We start from the raw sequence: 14,004 nt of genomic DNA on the forward strand, positions 1-14,004 counted from the left end.
ACTATGTCAAAGGACACAGGAGCTAACTTGAAGGACATCCCACTGGCCAAATAGGGGTAATTTGAGCAAAATACATAATGATAGTAACAAAGTATAACTGATTGAATAACATGGTAACCCAATGAGTCTTTACTGATATAAAGAAGGGATTAAATAAATGGGGGAGAAGAGGAAAGTCTTCCTTTTAGTAGAATGCCAGCTAACAAATATGATGTAGTTAGAAAATTAGTAATGGATGGTAAAGCTAGGGGAACAGAATCGTTGCACACTAAAAGGGTCTCCCAGAAATTACTTATTGGTTACAAAGGGAAAATAGGAATTTTACAGAGGTGTAACCTCTCAGAACAAGTGAATCAAAGTGATCGGAGTTAACATCACCAGTTATAGATCAAGTAAAGACCATGTGCCTCCTGGAAGGGATGGAATTTGAAAATGGATCCTGGTTTCGCTGTTAATACGTATTGTATCAATGTTGGAATTTCTACATTTGGTCATTGTCTTTGTGGTTATGTTAAGAGAACTCCCTTATTCTTGGGAAATATTCACTGAACTGTTTAGGGGTAAAAAGGCACAATGTCTCCAACTTAATTTCAAATGATTCAGGAAAAAATGCACATGTATAAAAAATGAGAGAATGATTTAAGCAAAGGAGGCAAAATGTCAACAAGTGGTGAATCTAGGTGAAGGGTATATGGAAGTTCCTTACATAATTTTTGCAACTTTTCTTCAAGTTTCAAATTCCAACTAAAGAAGGTCTCTTGCCCCCTGGTTCTACAAGGATTGAGTCTTTAGCCGCGTAGTTTCTGACCTTCAACAGGCAATGAAAGGACTTCAGGGGCGGAGATCAGAAATGAGGCACTCTGTGCTCTGGGAAAACTGGCAGAACAGGCCTTTGGATGGTTAGATATTTTTAGGAGGAAATGTTAGGAACCCAGCTTCTTGCAACTTCTCATACCTCAAAAGACACTAAAGTCATGAACTGAGATATGTGTTCCTCATGACTGGTAGCAACCTTCTACCGAGATGTGTGCTTGACTGCACGTAGCCCTTCTCCAAAATCATATATATACTGACCTCCCCCACCTCTTTGGAGCACTTCCTCAGAGCTATCTAAGAGGCTAACTCACCCTGGGCTATAGTCCTCAGTAAGCCCCCAAATAAAACTGAAATTCACAGCTTTCACATTGTCTGTTTTTATTTCAGTCGACAGAAATAATATAAAAATTAAAGTTTACCCCCCAAATGAGGGGAGTGCCTGGTTCCTAGCCAATTTCCTTATTTACCTATCAAACATTTATTTATGTGCTGGGCACTGTGACGCAGTAGGAAACAAGACAAGATCTTTGCTTTCATGCCTAGCAGGAAAAACATTAAATGTACAATCACAAAACTAATGGGCTACTTAGCTGGAAAATATTAATAGCTAACATTTACCATGCTTACCTAAGCACACCACACAATGGTTCATTTGATCCTTCCAGCAGCTCTATGAATGGTTTTGGTGATTACCTCTGCTCTACAAATGGGTAAAGGAAAACTTTTAAAAGTTTATGCAATTTTATCATTTAACTAACAGTTTTCAGATGACATACTGATAGGTAATAGAGCTGCAATTTGCACCCAGACATTGTTCTCTGGAGGTCTTAACACTCATCTTTATTGTTTCCCTAATTCAACAAACATTTATTAAGTGCCTACAATTATACCAGGGACCATCTTAGGGGTTGGATCTGAGTAGCGGGTGAAGATAGTAGATGAAATAAACTCGTAGATGAAATTCCTCATCCACCAGCCTTCTCTTCAAGTTCCTGTGGACACAGGGGATATCTCTAGTCACACGAACCTGGATATGAGTCCAGGCTCTGAGAAATACAAAAGCAGACCCTGATATCCAGGAGCTGGGCTGGCACTCACAGGGAGCCCTTGGTGGTTCTGTTGAGCATAAAAACAGAACACAACATCAACGTCACATAAGGCCACTCTGTGACTGTGAGGATCAGTACAATAACAAGACCTCTCCATAATCGTGTCTGAACTGGAAAAGAACAAGATCATTATCCAGAGCACAAAAATGACCAAGTATTTCCCTATTCTGTTTCATATAGAGATTGCTGCTTCTTCAATTACAACTTCAGTCTCAGTCTAGTCTTCCCTCTTTCTAGATAAGAGTTACCAAGATATGCATTCATAGACAGCATCCAATCCAGATTAAAACCCTGCTTCCTTATGTATTTAACTATAATGGATTTACAATATCATGTTAGTTTCAAATGTACAGTTTCAGATTATTTTCCATTATAGGTTATTACAAGATATTGAATACAGCTCCATGTGCTATACAGTAAATTCTTGTTGTTTATCTAGTTTATATATAGTGGTGTGTATCTATTTATTCCACACTCCTAATTTATCCCTCTCCTTTGGTAACCATAAGTTTGCTTTTATTTTAAAAAGTATTTATTTATTTATTTGGCTGTGCTGCGTCTTAGTTGTGGCATGAGGGATCTTGCTGCCCGACTAGGGATCGAACCTGGGCCCCCTGCGTTGGGAGTGTGGAGTCTTAACCACTGGACCACCAGGGAAGTCCCTTCTGCCCATTTCTTGATTGGAAACCCTCCTTCCTTAAGCCCTCCCCCAAATTACCTCACACAAGCCCAAATCCTAAATGTCCTTCCTAAGACTCTGTTGCTGAGATGCCCCATCATTCCTCATGGTTCACACCCCCCACTTTGCTGTAATAAATAACAAACCCAACTTGTTCAACCATGGGTGTGTTTCTGGTGGTCTCTGATTGGAGAGCATTCAAAGCTCCCATGCTCACGAGCTATGTGACTTCAGACAGCAGTTTCACCGACAGGTGCCTCCGTTTCCTCACCTGTTGCAATGCAAAGATTTATTCATACCTCAGAAGATTGTTGTGAGGATAAGGAACAGGCTTAGCACTGAGTGAGCTCTTCAGTGTACTTTAAAATATCCCTGCTTGAGATGCAAACTATCATATACAGGATGGATAAACAACGAGGTCCTACTGTATAACACAGGGAACTTTATTCAATATCCTCTGATAAAGTATAATGGAAAATAATATGAAAAAGAATATATATATATGTATAACTGAATCACTTTGCAGTACAGCAGAGATTAACACAACAAAGTAAATCAACTATACGTCAATAAAAACAAAATAAAATAAAATAATTCCTGCTTGAGCTGCTACCTCCTTTGAAAAGTCAAAGAACATCATCGTTATGAAAAGATATTGAAGCCAACAGCTCCAATTAAGAGAAGCTTGGCTGATTTTACTCCCCTTTGTTCTTTTCTTGGGTTCATGAGGCGGACTAAAGGTGAGAGTTCAACTTTCCTTTGTCAGAAATGAAGTCATTCTCATGGTCTCTTCTGGAAACATTCCTGAAACTTTAACATTAGGGAACCAGCACTGCTTATTTCTTCATGTTCTTGCTATTAAAAACGTTCCCAAGACATAACAGAATCGGAACTACCAAACTTGGAAGCACTTCAGCTTCAAAAATATATCAACTAATATCTTCTCTGCTTAGCACACGAAGGTACGTACAGCTCCCAGGAGCCCTGTTGATGGTGTTTAGATTTACGCTGCTAGGACCCAGCATGGATTTAATAGTATTTGATGCCTACAACAAATTGTGTCAAATAAAAAACTACTCATTCCAGTGGGGAAGAATAAAATAAATAGAAATGTTTTGATATCTTCCTCTGCTTCTCTGAGCATCCCAAGGGTTCTCATTTTAATAGCCCTAACCTTCCTCCTGCCCCCTCACCGCCTCTGCTGTTACTCCTCTAAGACTGATACTCATGCTCATGCCGATAATGGGAGCTGATATTTATGGAATGGTTACTAATGTGTCACACTATGCTAAAGGTAATCCTCAGCCCCAGAGTTTGAAGCAAGTATTACTACACATGAGGCACTGGAGGCCCAGAGAAGTTAAGCAGCATACCCAAGGCCACACAGCTGGTAAGAATCAGGTTCATTTGGAATCTGCCAACAAAACCCGCTCCTGTTAAAATGCTGCCTTGCCACCCTGGGCTGGAGAGTGGGGTCTGTGAAGGGATCAAGGGAGGGATGGGACTGGAAAGAAGGAAAGGGAGGGGGCAAGGGAAGTGGGGGTCCATGCAGGGGCAATCGGCTCTTCTCCAGAGTGCAGAGGGGAGGGGTGGAGATTAGGAGCACAAGACAAGTAGGAGGCCATTGTGGAGCCTTAGATGGAGCGGGGACCTGTGTCAAGGGGTCGGGGGTGGGGGGAGGGGGCGGGAAGTTTGAATAGTGGGAAAGGGCAAGTTATTGTGAGGGAGAAAAGTGTGATTAAGGACCTGAGGCCCCGCAGGTGTATATCTGTCAGGTGAGGAGAGGCAAGGCTTCTGGGGGACCTTCTGGCCTATGTGATCTATTAAGGCTCACAGTCCCTCCCCTTCTCTAGGCCTCAGTGTTTCCCTCTGTTCAGTGCAGGGAGAGAAGATTCCAGGATCCCAGGAGCCAGTCCGGCTTGGGTAGGTGGTGAGGAGGTGGCATCACTGTTTCCTTTGGTCTCCTCACTGGACACGGGGAAAAAGGTTCTCTGGGGCTGGCCCATCCCCACCCCAACCCCAAGCTGGGGTTAGTCTCCCCACCATGGGTCCAGGGGGCTCAGAGAGAAAGACCATGTATGCAAACAGAATAGAGAATAAGCCAGAGAAAGCACCCCCTAACCCTCCTCAACCCCATCCATTCCTCGGAGGAGGTGGGCCGGTTAGGAGCATGGCCTCATTGGTTACCCTGCCCAGAGCAAATGTGCAAATCCTTGCTGTGTGCCTTCAGGCATGTCACCCAACCCTGAGCCTCAGGCTCCTCTCATTCTCTGTGTGTGGGTTCTAAGTTCAGGCTGAAGTCCACTGCACACCTGCCATCAAGCCTTCTGCCCAGGACAGCTCACAGTCTGTTTCTTTTGCCTTCTGCCAGGACCTGGCCTAGGGCTCCACCCACATGGCAGCCCTGCTGGCCGAGGGCAGCATCTCACTTGGATCAGGGCAGAGTGAACCAACCTGACTTGAACTTCCCTGGTGATGCAGGGTACACAGTTTCAATCCCTGGTCCGGGAAGATTCCACATGCCAAGGAGAAATTAAGCCCATGTGCCACAACTACTGAGCCTGAGCTCTTAGCGCCCGTGCTCCCCAACAAGAGAAGCCACCACAATAAGTCCATGCACCACAACAAAGAGTAGCCCCTGCTCGCCACAACTAGAGAAAGCCCACACGACAACAAAGACCAAATGCAGCCAAAAAAATAAATAAAGAAAAATTAAAATGCTGGAAACAGATGATCTTTAAAAAAAATAATAAGGCAAGAGAAATCATGGGTTCCAACCCCTGGGCCGTTTGAGGAGGGAGGTGGGGTACTCATTGGACAGCCCATCTCTGCCCTGCACCTCTGGGAGCCCAGGAAGGAAGGGAGGAATGTTGACTCAGGGTATACCACATGCCAGACATTACAGGAGATTTTTTTTCTTATACTTTTCTCAGTGAGTCTTTTTTTTTTGGGGGGGGGGGCGTGCCCCTGCACGGCTTGTAGGATCTCAGTTACCCAACCAGCCCCCAGCAGTGAGAGAGCCAAGTCATAATAACTGTAGCGCCAGGGAATTCCCATCTCAGTGAGTCCTCTCAATGGTTCATTGAGGAAAGAATAATCAGCCATTTTACAGAGAAGGAAATTGAAGGTCAGAGAGGGGAAGGAATGTGACCAACATCACACAGCAAAGAAGCAGAGCTGGATTTTGTACTTCTGAGTCTCTGAGGATGAGCTAGAAGTCGAGTTGCCAAATAAAATACAGGACACTCAGCTAAATCTGAATTTCACATAAACAATGAATGGTGGCAGCTGCTCAGTTGACCTTGCGTGTCCCAGGCTGGCCTTGGAGGCGCTGTCAGGAGTTATTGGATCCTCTGAAGACCGTCCCTGGATCTCGGGTTAAAAATCTGTATTCTAATCTGAACTGTGGGAAGAAGGGTCAGTTGGTTAGTGATATTCCTACTTGAAGGACATCATGTTTTCCAAACTAACACATTTGCAGACCATTTCTGTCCTTCGTGGTGGAGTTCATTCTTCAGTGGCTTCTGCTACATCTGTTGCAACTGAAAAAACAGCCCAGGGCCCTCCATCCTCTGATTACATTTTTGAACGGAAGTCTAAACCTGGTGCCCACAACTACCATCCTTTACCTGTAGCCCCGGAGAGAGGAAAAGGTATTTACGTATGCGATGTGGTAGGCAGAAAATATTTTGACTTTCTGAGTGCTTACAGTGCTGTCAGCCAAGGCCATTGTCATTCGAAGATTGTGAACGCCTTGAAAAGTCAGGTGGACGAACTGACCTTAACTGGCTTTCTACAATAACGTGCTCGGTGAATAAGAAGAGTATGTTACTAAACTTTTCAACTACCACAAAGTTCTTCCTATGGATACAGGAGTGGAGGCTGGAGAGACTGCTTGCAAACTTGCTTGAAGATGGGGCTATACTGTGAAGGGGATCCCAAAATACAAAGCAAAGATTGTTTTCACAGCTGGAAACTGCTGGGGTAGAACATTGTCTGCTATCTCCAGTTCCACAGACCCAACCAGTTATGATGGTTTTGGACCGTGTGTGCCAGGTTTCGAAATCATCCCATATAATGATCCGTCTGCTCTTGAGCGTGCACTTCAGGATCTGAATGTTGCTGCGTTCACGGTGGAACCAATTCAGGGTGAAGCAGGCGTTGCTGTTCCGGACCCAGGCTACCTCGTGGGCATGTGAGAGCTCTGCACCCAGCACCAGGTTCTGCTTATTGCTGATGAAATACAGACAGGATTGGCCAGAACTGGTAGATGGCTGGCTATAGATCACGAAAATGTCAGACCTGATAGAGTCCTTCTAGGAAAGGCACTTTCTGGCGGTTTATACCCTGTGTCCGCAGTGATGTGTGATGATGAAATCATGCAAACCATCAAACCAGGGGAACGTGGTTCAATGTACAGAGGCAACCTGCTCGGCTGTTGAGTAGCCATCGCGGTCCTGGAGGTTTTAGAAGAAGAAAACCTTGCTGAAAATGCAGACCAAATGGGTATCATCTTGAGAAATGAACTCATGAAGCTACCTTCTGATATTATAACAGCTGTGAGAGGAAAAGGATTATTCAATGCTATTGTCATTAGAGAAACCAAAGATTATGATGCTTGGAAGGTGGCGTCTGAGAATTCGAGATAATGGGCTTCTGGCCAAGCCGACCCACGATGATATAATCAGATGTACACCTCCGCTTGTGATCAAGGAGGAGGAGATTCTGGAGGCTGTGGAAATCATTCACAAGACCATTTTGTGTTTCTGAGGGTGGTGACAGTTTTCAGCAGTGCCTGGGAGCCAGCTGGAGACAGGCAGTTCATAAAGCTCTGAGTTTATGTGCTTAATGCAGGCATGTTCCACTCCCCCGTGTCAAGGGCTTTTTAAAATATATATATGTTTTTCGTTCATACATAATAGCATGACATCTATAAACGTGCGGTTTGCTGTGTAACATAACTAAGAGAATGTCCTGGCGTCTTATATTCGATTAAGTGTTTTTGTGCGCTTGTGCGCTTTCTAAGGTGAGATGCACCTCTGTGTAGACAGCCTTTAAATCAAGCCCCTCAGCATAATTTATATATGTCTTAATAACTTCCTAGCTGGTATAAATGTTTCTACTTGAAAAAGTTATATGAGAGTATTGTATAGAAGATTTGCTTAACTTTATAAAGTTGAATCATAATCATTGAATTTCAGGAAGATTAATGGTTGAGCTTATATAAAGTACTAGATTTAAGTAAACTCTATATTGGCTAGCACCAAGGTGTATTATATGAATGTCATTACTTTGAATTAAGAATTAAAGTTTAACATTCCTAGATTATGTTTTGTTTCAAGTTTATGTTTGATATCATTTATAAAAAGTGTTTATTTTCAGAGTTTCTTTAAATTTAAAGTAAAGCTCATATTTAAAATGTCAAAAAAAAAACCCCAACAATGAATAGTACAAATTTATACTAAAAATTGTCATTTACCTGAAACTTTATATTTAACTTGGTGACTCTTATTTTTTGCTAATCAAACACCTAGATAGAAGGGATGCCCACGGCCAGGGCTGTGAGGTCCAGGAGAGAAGTTTGAGTGACACCATGACTCCCTCTCAGGTGTGGGGAGAAGGCCCAGGTGCCAAGGCCAACAATTGCCTACCACCTGCTACCTGGCCACCAGGGGGCAGCGAAGTTCCACACAGTCCCTGGTAGGGTGACTTTCCCAGGGCCCAGGAACAGCAAAGACCTTAAAGGGACCAAGATTCCCAGACTCTCATTTCCCCCAACCCTGCACCCCATCCGTTCACCTTCAGCCTCCCCCACCCCAGGAAATCGCCCCACCCTTTGCCTACCCACGATCAGGAAAAAAACCTGGGAATTATTTTTTTTTCTCAAGACTAGATATAATTTGCCTGCAAAAAAGATCAAGGTCTTGTGTTCCCTCCAGGAATTTTTACATACAAACACAACTGTGTAACCACCACACAGATCAAGACACAGAGCTGTGCTGTCCAGCTCAGTGGCCTCTAGCCTCATGTGGCTACTGAGCACTTCAAGTGTGGAATCCGAATTGAGGTGCACTTTGGGTATAAAGTACACACAGATTTCAAAGACTTAGTATGAAAAAAGAATGTAAAATAGTTCATTAATAATTTAAAAGTATTGATTACATGCTGAAATAACATTTTGCACATGGATTACCTAAAATGTATCATTAAAATTAATCCGTGCAGCGCCCATGGGAAAAAAAAAATTAAGCTCACCTGTTTCTTTTATTTTTTTGAACTGTGGCTAGAAAATTTTAAATTGCATTTGTGGCTTGCATTAAAGGTTTATTGTTCAGGGCTGGTGTAGACAGATCTGATTTATTCACCTGTAAAATTGGAACTCAGGGAATTCCCTGGTGGTCCAGGGAATAGGACTCCATGCTTCCACTGAAGGGGGCCGGGTTCAGTCCCTGGTCGGGGAACTGAGATCCTGCAAGACAGAAAAAAAAAGAAAAGGAAAGAAAAAGAAAATGCAACTCTTTAGGAGACTTCCCTGGCGGTCCAGTGATGTGCGGAGCAATTAGGCCAATAAATGAAATGAAATTGAAATGAAATGAAATGAAATGAAATGAAATGAAATGAAAAGGATTTGGAGAGGAGGCACCATTGGCTGATATTTACACTGTCCAACCGAGGCAGAATGGGATGGGAAATTGGGTCAATTTGAACCCTGAGCCCCTGACTTCCACAGTGCCTGCCCCCCCGCAGTCCCCTGTCCTGAATGGGGGTGCTGCTGTGGGATGTTGAGCAGCGTTTGGGTGCCCCAGACACCAGCAGCACACCCCTTCTCTGCCATGAGCCCATCCTGGGTTGGGGGAGTCAGGGAGGTGGGCTTTCTGGAGGAGGTGATTAAACCAACACTTGAAATATGAGTAGGAATAAGCCCAGGTGAAGAAGAGGGAAGTATTTTAGGTAAAGGGAACAGCATTTGTAAAGGCCCTAAGAGGACCTGGTGACTGAAGAAATGAAAGTTGCTCTGTGTGGCTGAAGCAGAGAAGTGGGGAGCTGGTGAGGTCAGCCAGGCCCAGATCCAGCAGGTGATGACAAGCTTCAGCCTGAAGGCCACAGAGGATCAGGGAACAAATCTGGCTAGGCTTGTGTGCGTGTGCTTGTGTGTGTGTGTGTGTGTATGGTTTTGTGGGGTTTTTTTTTTTTGGCCATGCCACTGCGGGATCTTAGTTCCCATACCAGGGATTAAACCCAGACCCCAGCAGTCAAAGCACTGAGTCCTAACCACTGGACCCCCGGGGATTTCCAGGCTTGTGTTTTAGAAAGATCAGGCCTGCTGCCATTTGGAGAACTCATTCTAAGAGAGAAAATGAAAGCCAGAGAGGCAAAGGGCTTTTCAGGGTCACCCAGTGAGTCCGAATGTAGAGCCCTGATGAGAAGGACCAGGCAGGTGCAAGAAGGTACAGGAAAGGTGCAAAGACAGCCTTCCTCATTGAGGAGTTTGCCTAGGAGGCTCTGGCTTTAGGTGCCCACTAGGTGACAGCGGAGGTGGGACCAAACTCTGCGGGCTTCTGGGAGAGCCCTCTCTGCTGTCCCACAGGCCTTTCTGCTCCCATTTGCCTGGTCTGGGCATGAGAGAGAGGGATACTCCCTGTGTCCAGACCCCAGACCAGCAAGGAGAGCCTGGGTGTCAAGAAGCTCAAAGTCTGGTCCTAGCTCTAAGTCCCCTCTGCTGCTGTCCTTGGACAAATTCACAGATAAAACAGTGCTTGAGGACTTGGGTTCTTGGCTGGAGAAATGGAGGTTTATTACTTACTCTACCAGGGGCCAAATTCTCACATTCTGCTGTCAGACCTCCCTCTGGGCCCATTGACCTTCCCTCTTCATCCTGTTGAGTGAGTTAGACGCCCAAGGCCTCTCCGGGCCCCAAGGGCCAGGCCAGTCCCAAAAGGGAAGGAGGGGGTGTGAGCTCAGGTCTCTGAGTGAGAGCCAACAAAAAACCCAAGTTTCAACCTCGACCAAAGAGCTCTGGGTGGGATGGAAGGGTGGGTAACCAGCAGAGCCTCCCGGTGCCTCCTGTGTGAAGTGGAGTGAAGTGTTGCCACCCTGCTTCTCCTCGCCTCTGAGGGTTACCAGGTGTAGTGAATAAAAACACAAGATACCCAGTTACCCTAGGATGTCAGATAACCAAAAACATAACTGCAGTGTTGGGGCACATACTTACACTAAAAATGATTCACTAAATTCATATGTAACTGGGCCTCTACATTTTATCCGGCAATGCTACCCCTTGGGCTTGGTGAGAATGTACGTGTCAAGTGCCGGCTGGACGGGAGGGGCGTGACTCTTGCACGCAGCATCATTCTTTCACGCTCCAGGGCCCATCGTGGCCCCCAGGTCCGGCTAGACGGAGCTCTCAGGGCCCATTCCGCCCACTTCTTGCTGCTGGGTTTCCCTGCAGTTCTGGGGGTGGGGGTCTCATGCTGCATGAAGGACTCAGTTGGGCTATTTGTGGCCTAATGTGAGGTTTTCCCCTCAGTGAGCTCCCTTTCCATTCTCTGAACCTCACCACACCCCCTGGGAGGTAAGGAAGGTGAGTAGGGATACATGAGCGTTCCAGCCAGGAGATGGTGTCATGAGTATTCAGCCAAGATAAGTGACTTGCCCAAAGCTGCCCATTGAGGGGAAGTGGAGCCAGGGGTTGAACCTGGGGTGTGGATAAGGATCTGCTGAGCCTCTTGGGACCCCAGCAGCAGGCTCCAGTCAGTTGGGGGAACAGAAAGAGCCCACATTCTGCAGCTTAGACTGGGCATCAAATCAATCACACTGCCATTCTGCCTGGCTCCTGCCTTCAAATCCCCTCCTAAACGGAGATCCCACTTGTCAAAGGCTGTTATGTGTCATTTCCTAAACACTTTATATAAGAGGGTGAGTCAAAAATTATCCGCACTCCAGTTATATGAAAACCTCTGTTGGCTGCACTGTCTTATCAGCGCCTTCCATTCAAGGCTATTGTCTCCCCAGTCACTGCTGTGCAGGTGTGAACGTGTTACATCAGCTCATTTGTAACTGCGGTGCAAGCAAAAATGGATGCCCCACTTGTGATTTGCACAAAAGAAGAGCAGCGTGCAGTGATTCGTTTTTTGTGGTCTGAGGGTGTACCTGGTGCCGTTATTTATCGAAGACTGTGCACAGTATGGAGAAAGTGTTTTGTCGCGAAGAAGTGTGTATGAATGGATAGAGAAGTTCAAGGAAGGTCGCACGAGTGTTAGTCATCAAGAAGGAGCCGGACGCCCGACCATGTGAAGACGTGAAGACAGCGTTGCATTCGTGGCTCGCAGCTCAGCCTAAAACGTTTTTTAATGAGGGAATACGAAAGCTTGTTGACAGATGGACAAAGTGTATTGAAAAGCAAGGAGACTATGTTGAAAAATGATGTATTTGTCTTTTCTAAAGGTTAATTAAAATAAATTCTACAGCCAGAGGGCAGATAATTTTTGACTCACCGTGGTACACTCACATTAATCCTCATGGCATAGGTGCTATTCTTATCTCCATTTTGCCAATGAGGCCAAAAAAGGCAAAAGGACTCGTCCAGGATGACACAGAAAGTAAGGGAAAAGCTAGGAAGGACTCCAATCTGGGTCTGTCTTGAGCTTATTACATCCCATTACCCTGCTTTTCCCAGGTATTGAATACACCTGGAATTTCTAGGTAGAAAAATCAATCTATCTACAAACAATGACAGTTTTGTTTCTTCCTTTCCAAACTTGAAAATCTGTATTTCTTTTTTGTGTGTTGTTGCATTGGCTGGGACTTTCAGCAGCATTAGTAGTAGTCACTCATGAGTGCTTCTGTGTTAGCTATGTATTGTGGTGTAATGAATATCCCCAAACTTCGTGTCTCAAAACAACAAACACTTATTATGTCACATAATTTCTGAAGGTTAGAAATTCAAGGGTAGCTTATTAAGTGAGTGGTTCTGGCTTAGGGTCTCACCAGATTATAGCAAAAACATCTGCCAAATTTCTTCAAAGAAAATATGCAAATGGCTAATAAGCACATGAAAAGATGTTCAAGGTCATCAGCCATCAGGGAACTGCAAACAAAAGCTGCAGTGAGATACCCCTTCACACCCCTAGGACAGAAAGGATGTGGAGAAATCAGAATTCTCATACACTGCTGGTGAGACTGTGAAATGGTGCAGCCACTTTGGAAACCCTCTGGCAGTTTCTCAAATGGTTCCGGTCATCACGTGACCCAGCGATTCCACTCCTAGGTACGTGCCCAAGCGAAATGAGAACATATGTCCACAAAAATTTTTACATGAATATTTATAGAAGCATTATTCATCACAGGCAAAAAGTGGAAACAGTACAAATATCCATTGGCTGACGGATGGATAAACAAAATGTGTTCTAACCATACAACGGAATACTAACCAGTCATAAAAAGGAATGAAGTACTGACACACACTACAAAACAGACGAACCCTAAAAACATAATGCTGAGAGAAAGAAGCTAGTCACAAATGACCACATACGGCATGATTCCATTTATATGAAATATGCAGAATAGACAACTCTATAGAGACAGAGTGGATGAGTGGCTATTTGGGGCTGGGGGAGGGAGGAAGATGGAGTGACTGTTACTGGTTACAGGATCTCTCTCTCTTTTTTTTTAATCCTGACCCATACATTTCTTTTTCTTTCTTTCTTTTTTTTATTTATTTGTTTATTTATTATTGGCTGCATTGGGTCTTCATTGCCGGGCAGGCTTTCTCTAGTTGCAGTGAGCGGGGTCTACTCTTTGTTGCTGTGTATGGGCTTCTTATTGGGGTGGCTTCTCTTGTTGTGGAGCATGGGCTCGAGGCACATGGGCTTCAGTTGTTGCGGTGCGTGGGCTCAGTAGTTGTGGTTCGCAGGCCCTAGAGTGCAGGCTCGGTGGTTGTGGCACACGGGCTTAGTTGCTCCACGGCATGTGGGATCTTACAGGACCAGGGATCGAACCTGTGTCCCCTGCATTGGCAGGTGCATTCTTAACCACTGGGCCACCAGGGAGGCCCCCAGGATCTCTTTTTGGAATGATGGAAATGTTTGGAATTAGGTAGTGGTGATGGTTGCACAACTATGAATGTACTTAAAACCATTAAACTGTATGCCTTAAATGGGTGGATTCCACAGTAAGTGAATTATATCTCAATAAAACTGTTACCAAAAAAAAAAGGGTCAGGTGGGGGTGTCCTCATCTGAAGGCTTGACTAGGGCTTAAGAATCTGCTTCCAAGTGATTCACTCACATGGCAGTTGACAGGAGGCCTCAGTTCCTCACCACGTGGGCCTCTACATGAATTTCCTCATGAAATGTCCTCCACCTTCCTGGAGAGAGTGGTCCAGGAGAGAGCAAGGAGGGA

General features: G+C 44.8%; 1 pseudogene; it reads left to right on the forward strand.

Moving 5' to 3' along the window:
* Positions 1 to 6,058: 6,058 nt before the first annotated feature.
* Positions 6,059 to 7,374, forward strand: LOC130859532 (ornithine aminotransferase, mitochondrial-like; annotated as a pseudogene).
* Positions 7,375 to 14,004: the final 6,630 nt, after the last annotated feature.

The sequence above is a fragment of the Hippopotamus amphibius genome, chromosome 8, assembly GCF_030028045.1.
Source record: "Hippopotamus amphibius kiboko isolate mHipAmp2 chromosome 8, mHipAmp2.hap2, whole genome shotgun sequence".
NCBI lineage: Eukaryota > Metazoa > Chordata > Mammalia > Artiodactyla > Hippopotamidae > Hippopotamus > Hippopotamus amphibius.